Source organism: Glycine soja, chromosome 18 (assembly GCF_004193775.1).
Source record: "Glycine soja cultivar W05 chromosome 18, ASM419377v2, whole genome shotgun sequence".
NCBI lineage: Eukaryota > Viridiplantae > Streptophyta > Magnoliopsida > Fabales > Fabaceae > Glycine > Glycine soja.
The window spans coordinates 25,377,130-25,404,512 of NC_041019.1; the positions used below are offsets into that span (position 1 = coordinate 25,377,130).

General features: G+C 41.3%; 1 pseudogene; it reads right to left on the minus strand.

Annotated features, from left to right (window-relative positions):
* Positions 1-9,236: 9,236 nt before the first annotated feature.
* LOC114397130 overlaps positions 9,237-27,383 on the minus strand; it is a 131,574-nt pseudogene continuing 113,427 nt past the window's right edge.

The following is a 27,383-nucleotide window of genomic DNA, read 5'->3' on the forward strand; positions in this document are numbered from 1 at the left end:
GGGATTGGCTTGATATCTTGCACAAACACCTACTGCATAGGTGATGTCAGGTCTGCTAGCTGTTAAATATAGTAAGCTCCCAATCATGCTTCTGTACAGACTTTGATCAACACTGGTGCCAGCTTCATCTTTTGTCAGCTTCAAGTGAGTAGGTGCAGGTGTTCTTTTATGGCTGGCATTTTCCATCCCAAACTTCTTGACAATGTTCTTTGCATACTTGCTTTGTGAGAGGAATATGGTGTCTTCCATCTGCTTCACTTGGAGTCCCAGAAAATAAGTCAGCTCTCCAACAAGACTCATTTCAAATTCAGATTGCATCTGTTGGACAAAATGTCGAAGCATCTCATTCGACATCCCTCCAAACACAATGTCATCAACATATATCTGTGCTATCATCAAGTTATCAGCATCTTGTTTGACAAAGAGAGTCTTGTCAATTCCTCCCTTCCTATACCCTTGCTGGGTAAGGAACTCTGTTAGCCTTTCATACCAAGCTCTTGGAGCTTGCTTCAATCCATAGAGAGCCTTCTTGAGCCTGTATACATGATCTGGATGAGTTGGATCTACAAATCCCTTTGGCTGCTCCACATAGGCTTCTTCATTCAGGTATCCATTCAGAAACGCGCTTTTCACATCCATCTGGTACAGCTTGAATTTTAGGATGCAAGCTACGCCAAGTAACAATCTGATGGACTCAAGTCTAGCAACAGGAGCGAAAGTTTCATCAAAGTCTACACCTTCAATCTGAGTGTAGCCTTGAGCAACAAGTCTGGCCTTGTTTCTGGTTATAACACCTTCTTCATTGGTTTTGTTCTTGAAGATCCACTTGGTGCCAATCACATTAGTTCCCTCGGGTCTCGGAACTAGCTCCCAGACTTCATTCCTTTTGAATTGCTCCAATTCTTCTTGCATAGCATTGATCCAGAACTCATCAGTTAGTGCCTCTTTCACATTCTTGGGCTCAATTTTGGAGACAAAGCATGAATTGGAGACAATCTCAATCTCCCTTGATCTTGTAGTGACCCCTCTGTTTGGATCTCCTATAATCAGCTCCTTGGGGTGCATCTTCTGGATTCTAATGGAGGGTTTCTTGTCAGGTTGGTTGATGTTTGGTTCATCTGTAGCAGAGTCAGAGTTTTCTGCATTTTCTGCACTTTTAGCTGTATCTGCTACCTTGTCTCCCGATGTTCTGACATCTTCTTCGACATCCTTCTTTCTTGCTGGAGTTAGATCATCAACAACCACATTGATGGATTCCATCACAGTTCTGGTTCTGGAATTGAATACTCTATATGCTCTGCTGTTTGTAGAGTATCCCAGGAATATTCCTGCATCACTCTTGGGATCCATCTTTCTCCTTTGCTCTCTATCTGCCAAAATGTAACATGGACTTCCAAAGATGTGGAAGTGCTTGACAGTTGGCTTCCTCCCTTTCCAGATTTCATACAGTGTGGTTGGAGTCCCTCTTCTCAGTGTGACTCTGTTGTGGATGTAGCATGCTGTGTTCATGGCTTCAGCCCAGAGATTATAGGGAAGTTCTTTGGCATGAAGCATGACCCTAGCAGCCTCTTGCAAAGTCCTATTTTTCCTTTCAACTATGCCATTCTGTTGTGGGGTAATGGCTGCAGAGAACTCATGAGTGATGCCTTCAGATGTGCAGAATTCAGTAAACCTGCTGTTTTCAAACTCTCTGCCATGGTCACTCCTGATTCTCTTGATGACACAGTCTTTTTCTCTTTGAAGTTTTAGACTCAACTCCTTGAATACTTCAAAGGTGTCTGATTTTTCTCTGATAAAGTTGACCCAGGTAAATCTGGAGAAATCATCCACAACAACATAGGCATACCTCTTTCCTCCAAGGCTTTCAACTTGCATAGGCCCCATCAAGTCCATGTGAAGTAGTTCCAGCACCCTGGAAGTGGTCTGATGTTGAAGCTTCTGGTGGGACATCTTGACTTGCTTTCCAATCTGACATTCACCACAAATTCTGCCTTCTTCTATTTTCAGATTGGGAATGCCTCTAACAGCACCTTTGTCAATGATTTTCTTCATGCCTCTTAAGTGCAGATGTCCAAATCTTTGATGCCATATTCTGACTTCATCTTCTTTGGAGGATAGACATGTGGAGGAGTAACTGGTTTCTTGAGGTGTCCATAGGTAGCAGTTGTCCTTTGATCTGCTGCCCTTCATTAGAACTTCACTCTTCTCATTTGTCACCAAGCATTCTGACTTTGTGAAGTTTACATTGAATCCTTCATCACACAGCTGACTGATGCTGATCAGGTTTGCAGTCAGTCCCTTCACCAGCAGTACTTTGTTCAGACTAGGAAGTCCATCATGAACTAGCTTTCCCATTCCAATGATCTTTCCTTTAGAGCCATCTCCAAATGTCACATAGCTAGTGGAGCAGGGCTCAATGTTCACCAGGAATTCTTTAACTCCTGTCATGTGTCTGGAACAGCCGCTATCTAGGTACCAATCTTCCTTAGCTGATGCTCTAAGTGAAGTATGAACAACAAGACTGACAATCTTGTGTTTTGGAACCCACATCATCTTCTTTCTGCTGTTGCTACTTTGAGTTCCATGATGTGGCTGGCCATGTAGATGATAGCAAAAGGGCTTTATGTGACCATACTTGCCACAGTAGTGACACCTCCACTTCTTTCTTTTACTTCTTTTACTCTTTTTCTGCTGCGTTCCATGATGTCGAGACCGATGTTGTGACATCGTGGCTCCAGTGCTGTTTTTGGCAGGAACAAATTCTGTCATGGTTATTCTGCCAGCAGATTTAAACCCAAGTCCTCTCTGGTTTCCAACATTCTTCCCAAGCTGTAGCACTTCATCAAGCATATCTGAGCCTTTATTCAGCATCTTTATTGATTTTGTCATGTTTTCCAGTTTAGAGTTCAGAGAACCAACTTCTCCTTTAAGCTCAGAGATCTCCTCTTCATGTGCCTCCTTCTCAGCCTCCAGATCTGCAATGACCTTCTTCAGTCGTGCTTCTTGCTGAAGGATCTTCTCACTTTTGATGCATAGTTTTCTATAGGATATAGTAAGCTCATCAAAAGTGATTTCACTATCTGTATCACTTGAATCTTCAGCAGATTCAAATCTCCCAGTGAGTGCATTTACATCTCTGTCAGAATCACTTTCTTGTTCACTCTCTGTATCATCAGACCGACATACAGAAAGTCCTTTCCTCTGCTTCTTGAGATGAGTGGGACATTCAGCTATGATGTGTCCATAGCCTTCACACCCATGGCATTGAATTCCTTTGCTGTGACTGGGCTTTTCATCTGACCTTTTCTGGTATTTACTACCTTTCCTGATGTCGAAAGGGATGTTCTGGACATGTGGTTTCTGCCTCCTGTCCATTCTGTTCAGCACTTTGTTGAACTGCTTTCCAAGGAGCACAACTGCCTTAGTCAGACCTTCATCAGTATCCAGGTCATACTCATCTTCTTCTCCTTCATCATTGGACACGAATGCCAAGTTCTTGCTCTTCTTTTCAGCCCTATCCGAGAGTCCTAGCTCAAAGGTTTGAAGGGAACCAATGAGTTCATCTACTCTCATGTTGCAAATGTCTTGGGCCTCCTCTATTGCAGTGACTTTCATGTCAAATCTCTTAGGCAAAGATCTGAGGATCTTTCTCACCAGCTTTTCGTCTGTCATCTTTTCTCCCAAGGCAGTGCAAGCATTGGCTATTTCAAGAATGTTCATGTGGAAGTCATGAATACACTCTTCCTCCTTCATCTTCAGATTTTCGAATTTTGTAGCCAATAGTTGCAATCTGGACATCTTCACTTTGGAGGTTCCTTCATGAGTGGTTTTCAGGATCTCCCATGCATCCTTGGCCACTGTGCATGTGTTGATCAGTCTGAAGATATTCTTGTCAACTCCATTGAATAGAGCATTCAAGGCTTTGGAGTTTCCAAGTGCCAATTCGTCTTCTTCTTTTGTCCAGTCTTCTTCTGGCTTCAATTCATGTGTGGGCTTTCCTTCTGTGTCCAGCATCTTGGGATGTTCCCAGCCTTTGATGACAGCTTTCCAGGTTCTGCTATCCAGTGATTTGAGGAAGGCCACCATCCTTGCTTTCCAGTATTCATAGTTGGTTCCATCCAGAATTGGTGGTCTGTTCACTGGTCTTCCTTCTTTCTCCATGTTCATCAGAATTTATCTCCCTAGATCTCACTCAGTGATTTCGAGTGCCTGCTCTGATACCAATTGAAATTCTGATACTGGGGACAGATGTCGTACAGGATGTCACGACATCGCGCTTCAGAACATGCAGATTATATTTGGGAGTATGAACAGATTAAACAAGTAAATAACACAAGAGAATTGTTAACCCAGTTCGGTGCAACCTCACCTACATCTGGGGGCTACCAAGCCAGGGAGGAAATCCACTAAAATAGTGTTAGTTCAAGGTCTAACAGCCACTGTTTACAACCTTCTCACCTAACCACTACCCGTGCGACCTCTACCTAAGAGCCACTCTTAGATATGAGAACCCCTCTCACTCCCTCTCAATCACACTCCCGTGTTTACAATCAAATCAAAAACACACCAGAGATTGCTCTCTGAACAAAAGAGATCAACTCTACACACTAGAGATCAACTCTACACACAAGAGATCAACTCTACACACTCAGGTCCAACACTTGATGTTAGGGTACCATCAAGGTGGCTCACAAAACACTCAAGTCCCAAAACTCACAAAACAACTCTTCAATCCCGGACTTGGTGGAAAACTCGTGCAGCCTTCATGTTTATATAGCAGTGTGCGTTTCTGGGCTGCAACTTCTTGATGCTGGATGAGATCTATCATTTTCCTGAAAATCTGCACTTAAAGATCTAAAAGATACAGTTTGATCTTTTAGTTTTTATCTTTAATCTTTAATCTTTAATCCCTGAACGAACTATTCAAGTTTGTAATTCGAACTTTAATTATCTTTTAATTCGTTCCTAAAGATAGATCATCTAATCTCTTGCTAACTGCACAATAATCTGTTAAAGATATAACAGATTTATATGTCCAGTATTTTCGGGCAAGATGTCCTGGACATCGTATCCGACATCGTGGATCCTGCAACTTCAATGCTTTTAGCAACTCCAGTATTTTCGGGCAGGATGTCCTGGACATTGTATCCGACATCGTGGATCCTGCAGCTTCAATGCTTTTAGCAATTCCAGTATTTTCAGGCAGGATGTCCTGGACATTGTATCCGACATCGTGAATCCTGCAGCTTCAATTCTTCATTTGACATTTCATCTTGCCTTGTGCATTGTGCAGCCCGATCTTATTCTTTGACATAACGTTGGACATCATGTGCAGCAACTCCAGCTTTCCTTCATTGTCTAAGTGCTTATGTTTTAACAAAATCTTAGCCAATCTTTTAAAGCTCAGTGAAGCTAAGCACTAACAGGTATTATGCTTTTACACACTTAAGCAAGTGACTAAGATTACTCTTTCCTTTGTTCATTTTTCTAAATAGATCTTTAAGATACGAAAGCTCAGTTTGCAACTTCATACACTCGCATAGTGATCCTTTTTGAACTTTTCAAATTCAATTTGCAAATATTTGTAATAGTTAATATTAAGAAAGGTAGATGCACAAACACAACCAGTGGCTTTAAAGCTTCAAACAAGTTTTTCATTTTCTTGTCTCAATTTATCCAACTCACTTTGTGTTGAAGCCAATTTAGTGATATGTAGTTTTAGATAGCTTCTCAGCTTATTATTTGAAACAACAAGCCTTTGTGCTTCATCATGTATTTCATTAAATGCTTCCAAAACTTCTTCAAATTATGGATTTACCTCAGTTTCTTCAATGGTTAAGGAGTCATCCATTGAGTCTGCCATCAAGCATACATTTTCAACTTCCTCTTCACTAAAAGAATCAGAGGATGTAGATTCATTGTCTTCCTAAGCTATGTAGGATTTTTTCTGTTTTCTGTCCTTCTTTCCTTTCTTTTCAACAAGTTGTTTTCTAATGAAGGTAGGACATTGAGATTTGATGTGAACTTGCTTTCCATATTCAAAGCATGTGAAGGTGTTGTTGTTACTCTCTACCTTCTTTGAAGGTTTAGAGAATTTTCTGCTTTGGATCTTTTGAGAAATTTTCCAAATTTCTTCATTTTCAAGCTTGAATTCTTTGCATCTTCATCATCGCTAGAGCTTTCTTTGTAGTCTTCCTTTGAAGAATTAACCTTGAGTGCAATTCATTTTCTTTTCTTTTCTATTTCTTCTGCATGAGATTGTTGAATTAACTCATGTTCATATGCAAGCAATTTTATGAAGAGAGCTTCCATCAACATTGATGCTAAGTCCTTGGATTCCTTAATCGCTGCAATCTTTGGTTCCGAAGTTCTTGTAAGATAGTTGAGGATTTCGATGTTTAGCTCATCATCTTCAAACATTTTTCCAAGACCAAGAAGGTGATTCACAATGTGGGTGAATCTTGTTTGAAGTTCTGAAATGATTTATACATTCTTCATTTGAAAATCTTCATATTCGGATACAAGAGTGTACTTTCTTCCTCTTCTTACATCCATGGTGCTTTCATGAGTGAATTCAAGCATTTTCCATATTTCATTTTCACTTTTGCACCTTGCATTACGAAAGAATTCATCAGAAGATAAACCAGAAGTTAAAATGTTTTTAGCCTTTTTATCACCTGGCACTTTTCTTTTCTCATCATCTTTCATCTTATCCCATTCTTTATATACCAATTCATCATTTACTTCTTTAGTTGGTATAAATGGATCTTTAATAATAGCATTCCATGCATCGGGATCAATTGATTGAATAAATATTTTCATTCTTTTTTTCCAAAATAGAAAATGTTCTCCCTCAAACAATGAAGGTCGATTGAGAGATACACCCTCTTTAAAAGTGATTTTTTTAAAGCCCATTTTAGAAAAAAAGATTATCTTGAGCAACTTTCAAGATGTAGCTTTGATACCAATCGAAAAAGATGATGGGACTCACAAACCAAGAGGGGGGATGAATTGGTTTCTAAATCAAATCAGACTTTAAAATTCAGAGTAAAATTTTTTTTCCAAGGATTATATCACAAACTTTTGATAAACCAATATTTAATCAATCACCCTTAACACAAAATCTTTTGTTAAAGTTCTTTCTTAAAAAGATATTTTCTTTAACCTTTAGTAAATTGATCAAGACTAGAATGAGACAGAAAGAAAAGGTCAAGAGAAGATGCACACCGATTTTTATACTGGTTCACTCTCTATTTCTAGAGAAGCTAATCCAATTATCTAATTTAACCCGAATTAGATTTTCACTATGCCTATAGAATTCTTACAAGCGATCACAATCAATCTAAGTTTCTACCCCAGAAAAAGAGACTAAAGCACCCAACCCTAGGGTCCTTTGTGAATAAGAGCCTAAGAGAAATCTATCCTTAGCCCAAACTAGAAAAACCTATTATTATAGCATACCTTTAGAAATTCATGCATATGCTAACAATGTGTAAAACACACAAAAAACAGAGTCAGGGAAACACACAAAGAACCTTGCTTGAGTGAATGAGTGTCTTCTTGAACTCAAGAGAAATTCACAACTCACTTTTCACCTTGAGATCTTCAAAAATGAAGTTTAGAAGTTGTGAGTTGCATTTTTTCTAAGTAATTAATCTTCTTTCTTTATTTCACTTATTTTAGCTCACACTTTTTAGCACACAAAAGTGAGAGCAGAAGGTGATTAGTTATAGAGAAAACAGTTATAACCACCTCTAATCGATTAAATATCTAATGTAATAAATTATTTCGAAGAAGTAATCGATTACATCATCATTTCAAATGATTAAAGTGTTCTTCCTAAATCTAGAAAACTTTCAAGAACAATGTAATCGTTTAAATTCTTGATGTAATCGATTAAAGTGTTCTTGATCACTTCTGGGAACACTTTTAAGAACAAAGTAATCGATTATGATTATTTGGTAATTGATTAAAGGAGAGACTCCTAAAATACCAATCATTGTTTCAACTGAACTGTGTAATCGATTATGGTTACCTGTAATCGATTAAACTGATATGAGAATCCCTCTATAAGCTACAAAAACTTGTGTAATCAATTACAATTAGCCTTGTAATCGATTAAAAACAAAGATTTTTATGCACCGAAGAAAGTTTCCAACTTTAGAAACACTCTTCTTACTCTTACATGATGATGCATGATGTACATAGGAAAAGATAGAGACTAAGATGTAACACACAATACAACAATGAATACAAATACCACTCAAAAGAGTTGGGTATATAAAAGACAAAACTTCTTCAAGCTCCAAGATTGTCTTCATGTTGCTCCCCTTATCTCTAACAGATCTATGTCATCAAGTATATGTGACATTTATAATTTCTAATTAATTAATTAATGTGGGCTAAATATTATATTATAACATTTATATTAATTATTTACATTTTTATGGGCTCAATATAAGTGATCTAATTTGGCGAGCTTATTAGACTATCATCAGAAAATTAATATGGGCTTAATAAGCAGAAACCAGTTTGGCCCGTTCATGAATAATGGAAACTCTAACAGGTTAAAAACCTAAAGCACGGTTTGGTCCCCAACATACCAAATTAAGAAATAGTTTATCTTTTCCCCATCTGATGAGAAAACGAAGGTCCCAACAAAGGAAAACAATGATTTAGTTGAGGAAGATCACCAAACCAACTACTCCTTATAATTGTTAATTCCATTGCATACTATGAATCCAGGTATTCTTCATAATCCCTCTTGATAATCTAACATAATGTGTTCATAGTGGTTATTGGTATTTTATAAGGATCCCCTAAAATTCCAATAACACCATCATCATTTAAGTACATAAGTTGTTGGGCGTTGTCCATATCTATGCCTCTAATGATTACCAAATCATTGCCAATGTAGTTAAGCCTTATGACACCTCCTTCCATCAACACACTAGCTTTTTGAACTTTGTCGAAATTGAACAAATCTCTCAGTTACTAACCAAATATTTTTTCATCTAGTCCTTTTTTTCTACATGTGCTACCAGTTATATACTCCCCATCTCCCCTTATTCACCCCTGATTTTGCCAAATGTCCAGGTCCTCCACCTACATCATTTCCTTCTCTATGTAGACGTCTATGTTAAAAATATGACAATGAACTTACTTGTGAGTAAAGCAACAACAATAGTCTTACACATTCATAATCTAACAAAGTCATATATAGTTGCATGATAATATTAACCGTTCATAGTATTGCTAGCTATCTTAGTTGAAAAGCCTAGACCATAGCTCATCAACTTTGGCTTCTTCTACAGGTGATCATGCAACAATAGTTCATCAAGTTTGGATGTTTTTCCTCACTAAGGAAATCCAACAAATTTTTAACATACATTTCTTGTCTCTCTATTGACAAATACCTCCTTCACGCCTTTAATATTTTCCCTATAAATCCTTCATTCTTCTTGAAGCATAACCAACATTAGTGAGTCAACCACTGAGTCACTTGTGAACGATCCATCTTGCTCATCTCTAGGCACTGAATGCCCCATCTTTTTCTCCTCCAGCAGGCTCGCATTTATTCCTTGGTCTGCTAAAAACGTTAAAAAATCATGAGTTTCTCATTTTGAATAGCCTCCACCATAGAGGACCATCCCGAATGAGTTAAAAACCCTTAAACTGCCACGTGGCCCAATATCTTCAAATGTGGAGCCCACATGGTGCACACCACTCCTTGTCCTCTAGTTTGTTCTTCAAACCCTTTTGGCAATCGTAATACTTTTGGGTCAGAGGAACCGTGTTGAAGCCTTAGCACCCAGAAAAATGAAGGGAAGTGCTTGGGGCACCAAACATTTTTGCTAGTACACCTAGCAGTTTTCCTAAATACCAAAAATTCCCTTATGGGGTATTTTCGGTTATAAATAATAGATCATGTTTTTCATTTCTGCAGTGCCTTATTTTTTTGTAAAACTACACTCCCTTAGTGTAACTTGCTTTCTTTAGCGTTGTTTTATGAGCGTTTGTTGTCTCTGGTGGTGTACGTGTGTTGTTTATGAATATACGGTGAAGTTCGGTGATTTTTCATTGCCGGAAAAGAAGAGGTGCATAATTTTTTTTCAAAACATACGGATTGACCATCCGTATGTTTCATACGGATTAACAATCTGTATGGTTCATATGGATGCCAATCTGTATGGCTATACAGATTATGGTTCATATGGATTAACAATCCGTATGAACCATACGGATTGCCAATTAGTTGTTTTGATTTTTTTTTTAAATTTTAATTTATTAGGAAATTTTTTAGTACATTTAATTTATTTACAAAATTTGATAATCAAACAAATTTGATATTTAATTGAATGTTGTATTTAGATGTATATTACAGTAATTAATAGTTAAAAATTTTGGTATTTAAGTGAATGATGTATTTAGATGTTTATTACAACAATTGATAATTAAACAAATTTGGTATTTAATTGAATGATGTTATATAGATGTTTATTATAGTGATTGAAAATGAAATAAATATGATATTTAATTGAATGATGTATTTAGATGGTTATCACAACAAATGATAATTAAACAAATTTGGTATTTAATTGAATGATGTATTTAGATGTTTATTATAGTGATTGAAAATGAAACAAATATGATATTTAATTGTATGATGTATTAAGATGGTTATTACAATAAATGATAATTAAAAAATTTGATATTTAATTGAATGATGTATTTATTAGAATTTATATGATATTTATTAGTCATTTGTTTAATTATAATATTATTTTTTATTTTTTATAATTGAATATATTAATGAAGATATGTAATGAAAATGTATTTTGTGGCTATATGATGTACAATACATTTTTTTTTAATTTTGTATAGAGCTATATTTGTGTCGATAACAAATGAGGTGATTGTATAATTTTTTAAGTCATTTTTTGTTTATCATTGAATTTATTAAATGTTTTATTAAGATGGACGAAGAACAATGGAGGTATAATACTATGATGTCTGAAGAAGTTGATATGAATGTTGAAATGAGGAAGATGCTGGCGTGAAAGTAGAACACGTTGATTGCTTTGATGCCTTTAATACTTCTTAGGTATTTGTCTAATTTGTTGTTGGTACAATAATTATGTTACATAAATGTTCATTGATCTCAGACCTTCTTTGAATTGTATTATAGTTGTTTGCTACCCGTGATGATGTTTTACATTGGGCTCAATCGGTGGCTCAAGAAATTGGATTTGTAGCCACGATAATGAGGTCAGATACAAATACTGGTGTTAGATGAAGGGCCTAATTTTTGTTAATAGCTTGCAAAAGGAGTGGTGAGTATAGGCCTAAGAAGAAGGATTTGGTTAGAACATGCACTGACAGTAGAAAATATGGATGCCCATTTAAGTTGTGCGCGAAGCCAGTGTTGGGAGGAGAAGGATGGATGGTGAAGTTAATTTTGTTGGACAAGTGGTCTCAATAACTTAAGAGGGGGGGGGGGGGTGAATTAAGTTTCAAAATTTCCCCCTAACAAACTTTTAACCCCCTTCTATATGATAGGCTCAAAATGCAAAAGAAACAACAATCAATTTAATAATGTTCTTTAAACATGCAAGACAAAATTGATAGCAATAACATAAAAGAGATAAGGGAAGAGAGAAATGCAAACTCGATTTATATTGGTTCGACCACTTCCTGTACCTACGTCCAGTCCTCAAGCAACTCACTTGAGATTTTCTACTATCTCTGTAAATCCTTTACAAACTTTGAACACACCTTGGGATCTGTTAGTCGGTGAAAACGACTAACTTTTGTGTATCAAACTTGTGTAAATTGTATCAAACTCTTCCAATTTATGGTTATTTTGTAGTGTTATAAGTATTTTCTGTTAAGTATAGGCAATAAATACTTAGTACCTCAATTTTGTGTGTTTAATAATCATTTTCTCTCAATTTCAGGTTAATTAGACAAGCTTTGAAAAGTGTTGTTTTTCACCTTCTTGCTAAGCCAATCTGTTGGCTTAGCGAGTGTCCGCTAAGCGCAACACTCATGGGTTAAACGCGAGGAAGACTCTGGAAGAAGATGAGCTGTACAGGTTCGCTAAGCGTATCGCTTCATCTCACTAAGCGCACCGCTTCAGTTCATCCGCTAAGCGAGAAAGGCACGCGCTAAGCCAAAATTCACTAATGTGCGCTAAGCGGTCCATAAGTGCGCTAAGCGCACGAGCACGGACAAGGTCACCTATTTAAGCCTGAAATCAGATTTTAGAGAGAGAGTTTGGACTGGGATTCAGAACTTTGCATGTCTAGGGTTTCTAGAGAGAGAAAGGTCCAAGTTGCACAAAGTTTTGAGAGATTTGGTTGTGTGAAGATCTGCAGCGACCAGAACTTGAAGCAGGAGTCGGTTTGAAAGATTGAGATGAGTTTGTGAGTGATTGTGAGATCCTAGAGGTGAAGGAGACATCCTTGCCACTTGTATTTTTACAATCTTTCATCTTGTTCTTCTCTTTGTTGTATAGAAGACTTCCTGGTATGGAAAGCTAAATCCTCTATTGGATCTTCCTTGTAGGTACCTGATGTAAATATATTTCTATCTATTTAATGATGTTTTGTGTGTTCTCTGTGCTATTTGTTTTTCACTCCAGTATGCCTTTACCTTGATCACGTAGATGCATGCTTTGTTAGGGTCATTCAATAGTGGAAACTGGTCTGACTCTAAAGTCCTTGATAGTACAAGGCTAAGTTGTTGTACTATCACGAGGAATCGGGGTGCGATAATTTAGTTGTGTATGTGTGTCTTAATGCGGTTCTGGTTGAGTTTAGTCATACAAGAGGAATCAGCGGACGATACTTGATCAAGATTAGGCTTAACTATCATGAGGAATCGGGGTTTAGTATCTCAAGAGACACCATAAGAACACATGAGCATTGTTAGATAGAGAATTTCTTTTTAGCATCAGGCACCTATTAGAAAGGCCAACATGTTCTCTACTTGTTTTTACACATCATTTCTTTCGCGTGATTTTATTTCTTTTTGCACAGATAGTTTACACACTTGTTCCTATTCACACTTACCTTTACACATCAGACACCTATTTGCTAAAATAGCTTACCAAATAACACAAATTCCCTGAGTGTTCGATACTCGGTTCTTACTGTTTTATACTACTTGTGCAATCCGGTGCACTTGCCGAAAGCCGAACAAGTTTTTGGCGCTGTTGCCGGGGAACTTCTTTTAATTTGGCGTTGTTTTATTCTTTGATTGTTTTTGTGAATATTTGTTGTCGCAACGTGCCCTTCGCGGGCGAGCGAGGGCGAGGCTCACGGGTGCGCTTTCCAAAGGAGGAAAGATGCGCGGAGTCGCCACCAACGTTTATTTGTGGAAAACGTCGGGAAAACCGAAGGAAACCGGTCAAAATAAAAATTCTATGTTCGAGAGTTATATTTACGCTTGAGGAAGGTATTAGCACCTCTTACGTTTGTCTCGAAGGACAACAGCCTATTTTATAGAATTGTGGAATTGTGTTATCTTTAACTTTTATTTCTTTTTATTTTTTGAGGTCGACAAAAGCGGGGCTTTTGCTCCTACGTACCCTCCTTTGGAGAGGAAATTAGACCTACGTAGTTCTTCCACATGCGTGAATCAAGTGATTCTTTTTTTTACTTGAGGGGTGATCATTTTAAGGCGTTGGACCTTAAAAATGATCCTTTTTACTTAGTAAGAAACTGAAATGATAAACTTTAAAAAAAACCTATTTTTTGTGGACGAGCTTGACTAGGCGAGTTTGATTTTAGCCTTAGTTTCACTTTAGTTATTAGTCAATTCAATTAAGAATGAGAAATCCCAAAGAGAAAACATCCGATTGATTTTTCGCTTTATTTTACTAAAAGGTATTTTTTTATTATTATATTATTATTTTACCTCTTTTTTTATTTCCAACGTGGTTACGACACGACCGAACGGTCGAAATTCATTTTAACCGAAATTAACGGATGATACAATCCAAACGATCGGTGGAAATGAATTTTATTTTTAGATTAAGCGAGAAATGACTTAAATAAATGGCTTAAGCACGTCAAAAGGGGGTATAAAAAGCAAGTGAAAACAAGAATAAAAATACATGAAACAAAATGTGGACCACCACGGGTACATAGAATGAATTGAAAAGCTTGGTTTGAGGTACTTACCCGTTGAAGACTGAAGAAAACGAAGAACGAACAATGAATCTTGAAGAACGATCGAGAATCTTCGCGTAATTACTCACGGAAACGTTACGGAAGCGCCTCGGCTTGGATTTTCTTCACGGAAATAAATTTCCTCAGCAATTTCGAGAGAGAGAGAAGTGCCAAGAAGGCTGAACCCTTTTCTTCTTCACTTCTCCCCCTATTTATAGCAAAATAGGGGAGAAGCTTGCCACCCAGCTCGCCCAGGCGAGCAAGGTTGCTTCCTCCAGAAGCAACAGCCTTCTGGAGGAAGGATCTGGAAGGCCCAAGTGGGCCAGATTGCTATTTGCACCCCCCTTTTTACTAAATGCACCCATTCTATTTTTTTGGTAACTCTTTTTTCCGTAACGTTATGAAACTTTACGAATTTTGTAACGATACTTATTTTCCTTCCGCAAGGTTACGAATCCTTACGGATTATGTATTTACTCTTTTTTAGCTTTCGAAGAAGTTACGGAAACTCACGGATTGCGCAAAAACACCTCTTTTCGATTTCCGCCACATTACGGAATTTCACGGATCGCGCAAGCCTGCTTCCTTTTGATTTCTGAGATGTCTCGGGACTTCATTTATCGTGCAACAAAGGACGCCAAGTACCTCAAAGCGGCTAACCAAAGGTTGCATGTCATCAAGTAATAATCCCCAGAAGAAATTAGGGTATGACAGTTGCCCCTCTTTACTTACCTCTCATCGGAGATAAGAGGAAAGCAAAGATAGGACATTGATTTCGTCCGTCCTGCCCTTTCAATGATGACGACTCTCGTCTCTACTCCTTCTTTTTTCTTCTGCACAAAACCAAATACAAACAACAACAAATATAATATACATATACACATATACACATATCTGGCGAAGGAACCGATCCGGAAAACAACAGAATAACGTGTTTCCCAGTCATCAGAGCTTCGCGTTTGATAATGGAGGACACACGAACAGCGCTAGGCAATGACATTCATGGGGCTCCGAAAAAAGGTGGAGAATGGAGGATTGCCTTGATGGTCCGAACTTAGGCAACCATGAAACACAGCTCCAAACTCAAAAATGGAGGACACATGAACAACGCTAGGCAATAACATTCATGGGGCTCCGAAAAAGGGTGAGAATGGAGGATTGCCTTGAGGGTCCTCACTTAGGCAATCATGAAACACAGCTCCAAACTCGAAAGTGGAGGACACATGAACATCCCTAGGCAATAACGTTCACGGGGCTCCGAAAAGGGTGAGAATGGAGGATTGCCTTGAGGGTCCTCACTTAGGCAATAATGAAACACAGCTCCAAACTCGAAAGTGGAGAACACATGAACAGCGCTAGGCAATAACATTCATGGGGCTCCGAAAAGGGTGAGAATGGAGGATTGCCTTGAGGGTCCTTACTTAGGCAATCATGAAACACAACTCCAAACTCGAAAGTGGAGGACACATGAACAGCCCTAGGCAATAACGTTCATGGGGCTCCGAAAAGGGTGAGAATGGAGGATTGTCTTGAGGGTCCTCACTTAGGCAATCATGAAACACAACTCCAAACTCGAAAGTGGAGGACACATGAATAGCCCTAGGCAATAACGTTCATGGGGCTCCGAAAAGGGTGAGAATGGAGGATTGCCTTGAGGGTCCTCACTTAGGAAATCATGAAACACAGCTCCAAACTCGAAAGTGGAGGACACATGAACAGCCCTAGGCAATAACATTCATGGGGCTCCGAAAAAGGGTGAGAATGGAGGATTGCCTTGAGGGTCCGCACTTAGGCAATCATGAAACACAGCTCCAAACTCGGAAATGGAGGACACATGAACGAAAACGCAATTCATGGAGCTCCAAAAAAGGGTGAGAATGGAGGATTGCCTTGAGGGTCCGCACTTAGGCAATCATGAAACACAGCTCCAAACTCGAAAGTGGAGGACCCATGAACAGCCCTAGGCAATAATATTCATGGTGCTCCGAAAAAGGGTGGTTGGCGGGACTGAACGGTCCACCGGGTTTTTCCACCTGAAAGGCAAACATGCTTTTTGTAAAGAAAAATAAATCATTCGCGAGAGCACCATATCTTAGAGAAACAATATACTTGTGCCACGGGTAATTTTCCTTGTAACCGAGAATGAAGGGCAGGATGTCAACTTTTAGCTTTCAAATGAACATGCAGGGGAAACATCGGGCTAAGCTGAAAATAAATCACTCATAGTGCATAAAACTCACAAGGCAAGTGTTTTATCCTATTCCCAATCCATAACTGCACCATGACTTTATTTTGCACACGACTTCCTATCGAATCAAAGATCAAACGTACGATCACGGACCAATAGGATTTTCTCGAGGGTTGGTTTTTTGGAGAGGAAGCTGGGTGTTTCGGTCTTTTCCTCTTTGTTTATGTAGGGTGGGATATTGCCAGTCGAGAATGATTTCAAATGGCAATCTGGCTTGAAGAATTTTTGTCCTCTTTCTTTTATTAATCGAGAATTGCTTCTTTTCCCTTTTCACTTCCTTTCGATCCTTGATCGGGAACCCTTCTTTCCTTTCTTTTGTTCTTTTCTTTATTTTTATTTTTCTTTTTTCTTTCTTTCCATTTCTTCCTTCTCTTTCTCTTCACTTTTCCTTCCTCATCCCTTTCTTTGGGAAATCGGGTTTTAGCATTCTATTCGCTCTCCCTTGAGGAGATTTCCCTGTCCTTTGCTTCGGGGGAAAGGAGGAGGATTCTTTTGATAGGCCAAGGTTCAAAAAAGTTCAAGGTTGTGTTTCAACGGGGTCTTTTATCGTGGGAACCCAATCTCGATATCTGGGGCAAAACAAATTTGGGTGTCAAGGTGTCGGTCTCGGGCCGAACTTCCACATTATTCCATAAGGCACGCGTGACAATGATGATTTGAAAACAACGTGCAAAATTAGTCATGGCTACAGCCAGGTGGGCACTCAAGCATCCCTTTTTTGACATTGTGATACTACGGTTGGGAATTTACACAGACAGACCCAACGTTTCCAAGTTATGTTCTTTCATCAGTTCAATGAATTCATCCACCCTTATCTCGGTTCATTCCGGAAAATAAACTCTTAGCATCAGTCCCTTGTTTCCAGAAGATACGTTTGCTCTTTACGAATGATTTATACTTCTTAACTATAACATGTCGATCTTCGCGGTCTTTCTTTCTTTTTCCTTTTTGTTTCATTTTCATATATTCACAAAAATGTACACCTGTGGTCCTTTATAAGGAAAACTTTTCTTTGTACATCTATATTCTTATACATGACAAACCTTTTCTGTACACGCATTAGAACTCTTCTCTTTACATCACACGGTCTATATACAAACCCTATTTACATTCAAAGATTTTTCATTTTTCCCAACACACACTTATGGTTTACACAAAAGTTTCTTCATACACACATTTTCCTTCTACATACATGTATAAATAAAAACCATTTTCTTTTCTTTATGAACATGACATTTATTCACAACGCTTCTTTCTTTTTATTAGGATTTTGGTTCATTTTATTTTTTTAGAATGATGTTCCTAAATGAAAAACTCTACACGATTCCGGAATTTCAACAAACACTATTGACAACAATGAAACAAGTACCGACGTAACAACTCAAATGATATGTATGTACAAAACAAAAGTCAAAACATGAAACAAACGTTAGTCCCTTAGTCAAACAAAAATAAGATGATATGTAACAGAAAAAAAACAAATGGAAACAAAAAGAAACATGGATGAAGGGATCTCCAAATCATGTGGCCCCGCTTCCTCCTAAGAAATCAAGTAAATCGGTCATCTCCTCTTCCTCGCGGGCCTCATCTGCCTCGTCGGGAGCCTCTGTTGGTGCCTCTGTTGGTGCTTCTCCTGCCTGGGCCTCAGGCTAATCTCCAGGCCATGCGACCTCTGCCCTGAACTGGTCCGGAGTAGGGCACGGAAAAGAAGTAAAGCCCTGGCTCTGCAGGCTGAGACTTATCTGATAAAGACAATCATGGGTCTGTACATGAGCCCGGTGGTTGGCCGCCTGCTGGCGAATCAAATGCCGCAAATACTGCTCCGTATCAAACGATCCGGCTGGACCAGCCTGATGAGGTGGCGGCGCATCCGCGGCCTGTGGTGCATCACCCTGAACCTGTCTCTGCGTGCAGTACTTCTTAATAAAAGCTCGGGTGATGGGCGGCCGAATCACCTTGCTAGGTGCGACGGGGACGCCGAACGACTGGCAGAGTCCTGTGATCAAGGCGGGAAATCCCAGGGCCCTGTTGGACTTATCCGGGTCCAGAGGGTGCTTGGTAGGTGCCATACCTGCAAATATATAGATGGCATCAACGATTAACTGAGCCACGTGAATGCTCATCCGCGTCAGGATGGCGTACACCAGCTGACACTTCGGTAGGGGGAGGTCGGAATTATGGTCGCTGGGCTGGATGTTGCTGAGCAGCAAAGTCATCCAGATCTGAGTCAGGGTGGTCATGTTGGTGCGCATGATCCGCACCCGTCTCCCGGCAGCAGTCCGGGCAAAATCCTGCCCCGGTATACATAGCAAATGGGCGATGGCCTCCTCATCGAACCCATCGGACCGGTTCCTCCTCTGGCTATACTCACACTCTTGACCCTCTTCCAGCACTAAAGGATATCCAGGAGTTGGCCGATAGCATATGCATCAAATGGGATCCACTGACCCCTCACCCAGGACCTCATATCACGCACGCCCTCCTCTGTAGGCCAAGCATTGGCATAAAATTCGAGGACTATGTTTGGATCGAACTTGGCCATGGGGGTGACCAGTGATGTCCACCACCGGCGAACTATCTCCTCCTGGAAATCGGTATACTCATCGTCCCTGAGATGGACGTGTCGCTCCCGGAGAAATGACCATCCCTTGATGGCCTCGAAGCGCTACTGGTGTTCAGCGCTCCTAAAGCGGTGACTATCATACTCAGGAGCGGAACTAGTTCCTTCGGCCACTTTATCCTTCCTGGATCTCTTTGAGGCAAGTTTCCTCGGGGCCATTTCCTGCGAGAACAAACATTTAGAAGTTAGTTTTACACGATAATGCTTATCTTAACGCAAAAAACGCCATGCTAATCCCCCCCGGTGGAGAACGGACTCATGCGCATGTTTAAAGTAACACATTTATGCACATGCGTACGTGTAGAATATCCTACTATTTATATCAACATACAAGGATATTCAAAACATTCTAGTTACCACATATATATATTTTTTTGGAAAGAATACGTATACGCATGCTCAAGGTATTGTGCCAAAATTACATATGTTCATATCCTAACTATTTTGCTACCACAAACTACCTACACACATTTGAAGTATTTTACTAACATACAAATTTTTTGTTGTTTCATTCATATTTATTTACACATATATGCACATTGGAGAGCCAATCTCACGTCACGCACACACTTGCATTTGAAAAGGAACTTTCATGCCATCTATCTACACTTGAGGGGCAATTCCACATCATATATTCATTTGGGAAGCATTCTTGTGCCATTTTTGGCATGGGTACATTTTTTTTGAAAGGCTTCTTATGCTACCTATCCACAAATATACATATTTTGAAATGCATTATTTACTATTCATTCACACATTGCAAGGTATTTTTATGCCATATATTCACACACTTTGCAACATATTTTTATGCCATATATATTCACATATATACATACCGTTGAAAGGTATTTTTCATGCTACCTAGGTGCAAGGTATTCCTCATGGGGTAGCCAAATTTAAATTCTAATAAAAACCTCTCAAACATGTCCTAATATTCATGCCTTTTTACATTCAAAACCAAAATTTAGATTCCTAGGCATAAGTCATGCTTCCTTGCATTGAAATTAAAAGCTTGGGTTCCTAGGCCTAGAATTGCATTCGGACTCTCATTTTAAATCCTTCATGCTGTCCCTATATATATAAAACAGTCCCACAATCCCAAGCTTACAAAACCATGCTCATATGTCATTGAGGCATTTCACCGAGCACTTGGTGGGCGCACGTTTAGGCATGAATAGCAAGAGAGTGGGGGCAATGTGGCATGCCCCATTGCTTCAGGATGCACCCTAGGCTTAAGGCCATCCCCTACAACCCCTTAATTCAAACCAATCAAGCATGAAAACAAACCAAAATTGCCCCACAAATTTGAGCATATTCCCACAATTTAGAGCACCAAAAGAAGGCCAAAATACACCAATGGAAAGCTAGAAAGCTCAAGGATGAGATACTTACTTGTTGGAGTGAGTAGGAGTACCAAAAATGAAAGCAAAATGCAACCAAAGGTGGCTTGGGGGAGCAAAAACCGTGAGTCCCGTGAACTCTCTTTTTTTGAATGAGGGGGGGGGGGGGCAGTTTTTGGGGTGCAAAAATGTTCCCCTCCCTCGTTTTTATATTTTGAATGCAGGGGTGGCTCGCCCAAGCGAGCTAACCTGCCATTTTTTTTTTTGAGGGGAACATTAACCATGTCCCCTCCTTCTTCATGGGTTAGCGTTTTGCCTAACTTGAGCCTACTTAAGTTAGAATTAGGTGTCGATTACTTATTTAAAACAGACAATAGTAAAAGAAACTGCGAACGCAAAGGATACTGGGCTACCTTGCAGCGACGTTCTCTGCTTGTTTAGCGTCGGGAATGGTTGGCGCTTGGTCGGTCGCGGTCCTATCCTTCATTCGCTTCCATCCCTAAGTACTTGCAAGTAAGAGCCAAATGATATGCAACCAATCGTGACCGGTCATCGCCTTACCTTGGTTGATTTCTGCCATTGACTTGTCTTGACTTTTGACCGTGGCCTGAGACAATTCTGCTCCTTGCTATCACAAGATATGCATGTGCATGTGCATGTATGAATGTTTCTAATGCGATGATTTTATTTTAGTGAAGGCTGGTTAGATTCAATTTTAAATAAGCGTTTGGGGCACCCCATACACCGAGCGAAGAGGGCTCAAGTTATAACAAATCTAAAACACAATGTTTGAAACCAAAGGGAGGCCAAAAACCTCACCCATCTTTTCTTTTCAAAGAAACGAGACAAATACAGTGAATGGGAATCCCTAGAGGAAGCCAAGAGGAACGAGAAAAACTCAGAAATGAAAACGTGCAACGGTCCTCTCGATTGCCCCAGACTTTAAGCGTAATATCGTTTAACTACATCGGAGTTCACGGGCGAGGGCAACTCCTCGCCATCCATATTGGTGAGTATCAGAGCACCCCCAGAAAAAGCTCTTTTCACCATGAATGGTCCTTCATAATTCGGGGCCCACTTGCCTCGATTATCTTTAACAGCATGGGACATCTTCTTCAGCACGAGGTCCCCCTCGTTGAACTTGCGCGGGCGTACCTTCTTATCGAATGCGTTCTTTATCCTTCGTTGATACAAACGCCCATGGCTCATGGCGGCCAAACGCTTACCTTCAATAAGGTTAAGTTGGTCGTAGCGTGCTTGAGCCCATTCTGACTCTTCTAGGCTTGACTCCGCCATTATCCTCTAAGAAGGAACTTCTACCTCAAATGGGAGTATTGCCTCCATCCCATAAACCAAAGAATACGGCGTTGCCCCAGTAGAAGTTCGCACTGAGGTTCTGTATCCGTGTAGGGCGAAAGGCAACATCTCATGCCAATCTTTGTATGACACTATCATCTTTTGAACAATCTTCTTAATATTCTTATTCGCAGCCTCTACAGCCCATTCATCTTCGGCCGATAAGGGGTAGAGTTATGATGCTGGATCTTGAAGTCTTCGCACATCTCCTGCATCATCTTATTGTTCAGATTGGTGCCATTGTCAGTAATGATCTTCCTGGGGAGTCCGTATCGACAAATCAACTCCTTCTTTATGAATCTAACTACCATATTCCTTGTGACATTAGTATAAGAAGCTGCTTCGACCCATTTGGTGAAGTAATCTATTGCCACAAGAATGAAGCGGTGACCATTCGACGCTTTGGGTTCGATGGCCCCAATGACATCTATTCCCCACATAGAAAAAGGCCAAGGGGCGGACATAACATTCAGAGGATGTGGCGGAACATTGACATTGTCCTCGTATGCCTGACATTTATGACATTTCCTGACATGAGCGCAGCAATCGCTTTCCATGGTGAGCCAATAATAACCGGCCCTAAGGATTTTTCTGGCCATAGCATGCCCATTGGCATGTGTCCCAAAGGAACCCTTGTGGATCTCCTCAATCATGAAGTTCGCCTCTTTGGCATCTACGCATCGTAGGAGGGTCATGTCGTGGTTTTGTTTGTATAGGATAGTACCACTTACAAAGAAACCAGTAGCCAATCTCCTCAACGTCCTTTTGTCATTGTCAGAAATCCCTGGTGGGTATTCTTTGTTCTCGACATACTACTTGATGTCGAAATACCACGGTTTCCCATCCCGCTCTTCCTCTATTGCATAACAATATGCCGGCCTGCCTTGAGATTTGAATTCGATGTACGGCAGATCCCCGTGTGGGGCAAGTTGAAACATGGATGCCAGGGTGGCTAGTGCATCAGCCATTTGATTCTCTTCCCGAGGTATGTGGTGGAAGGAAATGTTGTCAAAGTACTTGGCTAACCTCAAGATGTGAGTTTGATAGGGTATCAACTTCGGATCCCTAGTTTCCCATTCTCCTTTCAATTGGCGTATCACCAAAGCTGAGTCTCCATACACCTTGAGTAGTTTTACATCAAAATCAATGGCCGCCTGAACCCCGAGGGCGCATGCTTCGTACTCGGCCATATTGTTCGTACAATCAAAACCTAGCCTAGCCGTGAAAGGAATACACTGATCATCCGGGGATACAAGGACTGCCCCTACTCCGTGGCCCAAAGCATTGGATGCCCCATCGAAGCAAACAATCCATTTGTCTACGTCTTCGTGGGTCCGCTTCTCTTCAAACAGGGCCATGATATCTTCATCTGGGAACTCGGGGTGCATCGGCCGATAATCCTGGAGGGGTTGCTGGGCCAAATAATCTGCTAAGGCACTTCCCTTTACCGCCTTTTGGGTGACGTAAACGATATCAAATTCAGATAATAATACCTGCCACCTAGCGATTCGTCCCGTGAGGGCCGGTTTTTCAAAGATGTATTTCACGGGATCCATTTTGGAAATAAGCCACGTGGTGTGGCTGAGCATGTACTGCCTAAGCCGATGTGATGCCCACACCAGAGCACAACACGTCCTTTCCAGCATTGAGTAATTCATCTCACATGCGGTAAACTTCTTGCTCATATAGTAAATGGCTTGCTCCTTTTTCCCAGAATCATCATGCTGACCCAACACGCACCCCATAAACTCGTCCAACACGGTCATGTACAGGAAAAGAGGTCTTCCTGTTACAGGTGGCATGAGCACCGGGGGATTCGCGAGACTCTGTTTGATCTTCTCGAAGGCCTATTGGAAGTCACTGTTCCATAGGACCGCTTGGTTCTTACGTAACAGCTTAAAAATGGGTTCACAGGTAGGGGTGAGTTGTGAGATAAATCTCGCGATATAATTCAACCTGCCCAAAAATCCCCGAACCTGCTTCTCCGTGCGTGGTTCCGGCATTTCAAGGATGGCCTTTACTTTCTCGGGATCTATCTCTATCCCTTTCTGACTTATGATAAATCCTAGCAGCTTCCCCGACTTCACCCCAAAGGTGCATTTAGTTGGGTTCAGTTTTAATTGGTATTTCCGCAACCTTCCAAACAGCTTACGCAGATTGACAAGGTGCTCGTCCTCAGTCCGAGACTTGGCAATCATGTCATCTACATAGACCTTTATTTCCTTATGCATCATGTCATGGAACAATGCCACCATGGCACGCTGATAGGTTGCCCCAGCATTTTTCAACCCGAAGGCCATCACTTTATAGCAGAATGTCCCCCATAGGGTGACAAATGTGGTCTTCTCTACATCCTCAGGTGCCATCTTTATTTGATTATACCCCAAGAAACCATCCATAAATGAGAAAAGGGCGAATTTGGCTGTATTATCTACCAATATGTCAATGTGTGGCAGGGGAAAATTGTCTTTTGGACTGGCCCGGTTCAAGTCCCGGTAGTCTACACACATTCGAACCTTGCCGTCCTTTTTTGGGACTGGGACAATGTTGGCCACCCACTCCGGGTATCGCGCCACAGCTAAGAATCCTGCATCAAACTGCTTACTTACTTCTTCTTTAATTTTTAAAGACATCTCGGGTTTCATTCTTCGTAACTTTTGCTTAACCAGAGAAGACCTAGGATTCAAAGGCAACTTATGCTGCACAATGTCGGAATCGAGACCGGGCATGTCTTGATACGACCACACAAAGACTTCTTGATACTCTTGAAGAAGGGTTATCAAGCCTTGACGGATAGGCGCGGTCATACCGGTTCCTACCTTTACTTTTTTCTTTTCCTCCGTGGTCCCCATGTTTACCAATTCGGTTTCTTCTTGGTGAGGCTTCATTTCACGTTCTTCCTGAGTGACCAACCTCTCCAACTCTGGTGATAGGATGTCTTCTTCCTCTTCCTCGTTTATCGTTTGGCTTATATCTCGATCGAAATCGATTGTCAAACCCTCGTTGTTAGGATCCTCAAAGAATCGACCCTCATATCTATACCAAACAAGGCAAAAGAAACAAAAAACATGCAAAATGATATGAGAAAGGGTGGTACTGCAAGAACAGATGAAACAAGATCTCTTTGTTTATTTAATAAGGTAGGTTTCACAAAACAAAAGAGAACGGAAATCTATAGGCTCTAATTACATTGAATCAGCGGTATAGACTTCTGACTGGCTTATCACGCGCCAGTTCCCCACTTGGGAATCGGGGTGGCATGGTTGCACAAAACTTGGTGGGTCTTGAGGGAACTCCTCTTCTATTGCAGCCACCTCCTCCTCGGACACCATTCCAGCGCTGGTGAAACACTGGCTAATACGGCCGGGCCATACCCTATCCGCCCGAAATCTTGATGGCACGTTCCTCCTCCCCGGCATCCCGGGTTCGTACCCTAATCCATACTTGTATGGATTTCCCTTGATATCGACCACGTCGGCATTCCCGAGGCAGTCCTTGCCTAGACCCATTCCGGGCTCAAATCCGTTCCTGAGCATAACACGTGCCACCATTATGGCCGCGTTGGAGAGAGATGGTAGCGACGAACTTGGTTCCACCGAGGCACAGCTCACCACCTCAAAGGATTGAAAAGCCGTTTCCAATGATTCTTCTGCCGCTTCTACGTACGGTGTGGAGGAGGGGCAGCTCACTAACATATCCTCTTCACCCGACACTATCACTAAAAGTCCACCCACTGCGAACTTCAATTTCTGGTGAAGCGTTGAACGGACCACTCCCAGGGCATGAATCCACGGTCTTCCTAAGAGGCAGCTATAGGCGGGATTTATATCCATTACTTGAAACACCACATTGCAAATGTGGGGGCCTATCTGAATGGGAATGTCGATTTCCCCCATCACTTCCCACCGAGTACCATCAAAGGCTCGCAGCACCATCGAGCTCGGTTTTAAACGTGACGCACTAAAAGGAAGCTTTTCCAAAGTGGTCTTCGGCATTACATTTAAACTCGATCCATTGTCGATAAGTACCTTTGCGACAACGTGGTCCATACATCTCACCGACACATGTAGAGCCTTGTTGTGTCCTCTCCCCTCAACGGGAATCTCTTCTTCCGCAAACGCAATATAATTGTTGGTGGTTATATGATTAACGATGCCTTCGAAACCCTCCACTAAGATATCATGCGCCACATGGGCATCATTAAGGACCTTCATCAATAGCGCACGATGAGGCTCGGAGTTTATGAGTAGTTCAAGCAAAGAGATCCTTGCTGGAGTTTTATTCAGTTGCTCGACTACCTTAAACTCGCTTTGTTGGATGAGGCAGAGGAACTCATGGGCCTCTTCCAAAGTCACTGTTTTTCCTTAAAGTCCCTCTTTCTTTTCGGCTCCTCTTGCCACGGGAGGATCTACTTCTTTCGAGGGGGTGGCTATGTCTGTGGGCTCTTGGACCATGGGCGCTTTCCCTTTAGAGGGCAATTCCGCCGGGTGAGGGGAAGCGAACACCCGAGCACTGCGGGTTACGCCACTGAGGCCGGTGATGTTGGTTACTTTAGCTGATAGGAAGTCAACTTCGGTTGCAACTCTTTCGCTGGACACGGGAGGGGTATACTTCCACGGAACGACCTTATTACTTTGATATGCAAATGGCGTTGGCTTGGGCACCGTCCGGGGGTATATGGGTGTGGAGCCGGTCCCTTTCCTAGTAAAACATATCACTAGGGCCTTGGGGGTTAAAGGAACCTTCTTCTCTTCCGACTGCATGCAAATATGTGGTTCTTCCCTCCCTCCTATGGACACTTCAAGCTGCCCGCAATCCTTGAGCCGCTGAAGCAATTCTTCCACCACGGGATAGGTTTCCATGTCATGCGACTCCCCGAGGTGAAACAAACATTCATCCCTTTCATCTCCACCTCGGGAGACCATGCACGCCGCTTGCAGTGATTGATAGATGAAGCGTCTAGAAGTAGCCACCTCTCCTAACCTCTTTGTCCGTGATGGCCCATCCTCTTCGACGACGTTCATGCTAGCCCCTCCATGACTAGCTAGCGGGTTGGTTTTAACATTTGGGCCTTCCTCCTAAAACGATAGCCAGCCGACACTAATCAGGTGCTGCACCTTATACTTGAACGGGATACAGGAGTCAATATTGTGTCCGGGAACTCCACTATGGTACACACACTTGGCACCCGGGTCATACCACTTGGGGTAGGGTTGCTGGAGAACCTTCCCGGGTATGGCCACCACCAAATGATTCTCTAATAATGAAGGCCATAACTCGGAGTATGCCATGGGAATAGGAGGGAAGTTGTCTTTCGGGGGCGAGTGCTGTGCATATTTATAGGTCGCGCCGGGGGCTGTATTATTAACTGGCTGGGGTGCGGCTGGAGCTGTGTGTTGGGCCGGCGCTCTTTCTGCTGTGGGTGGTCCTTTTACTTGAGTCGGGAGGGAATTCCCGGCTTGGATTAAAAAATTTGGGGGATTGGGCTGGTATGAGCTTTGGATATTTTGGGGTGCTTTCATCCATGTTGGGGCGGTGGAGACCGCGTGGGCATCTCCTTCCTTTTTCCTCGCACCCATTACTGGGGCTCTTCTGTTGTTGTTGGGGGCCATATTGGCAGCATATTCGAACTTGCCTTTTCGTAG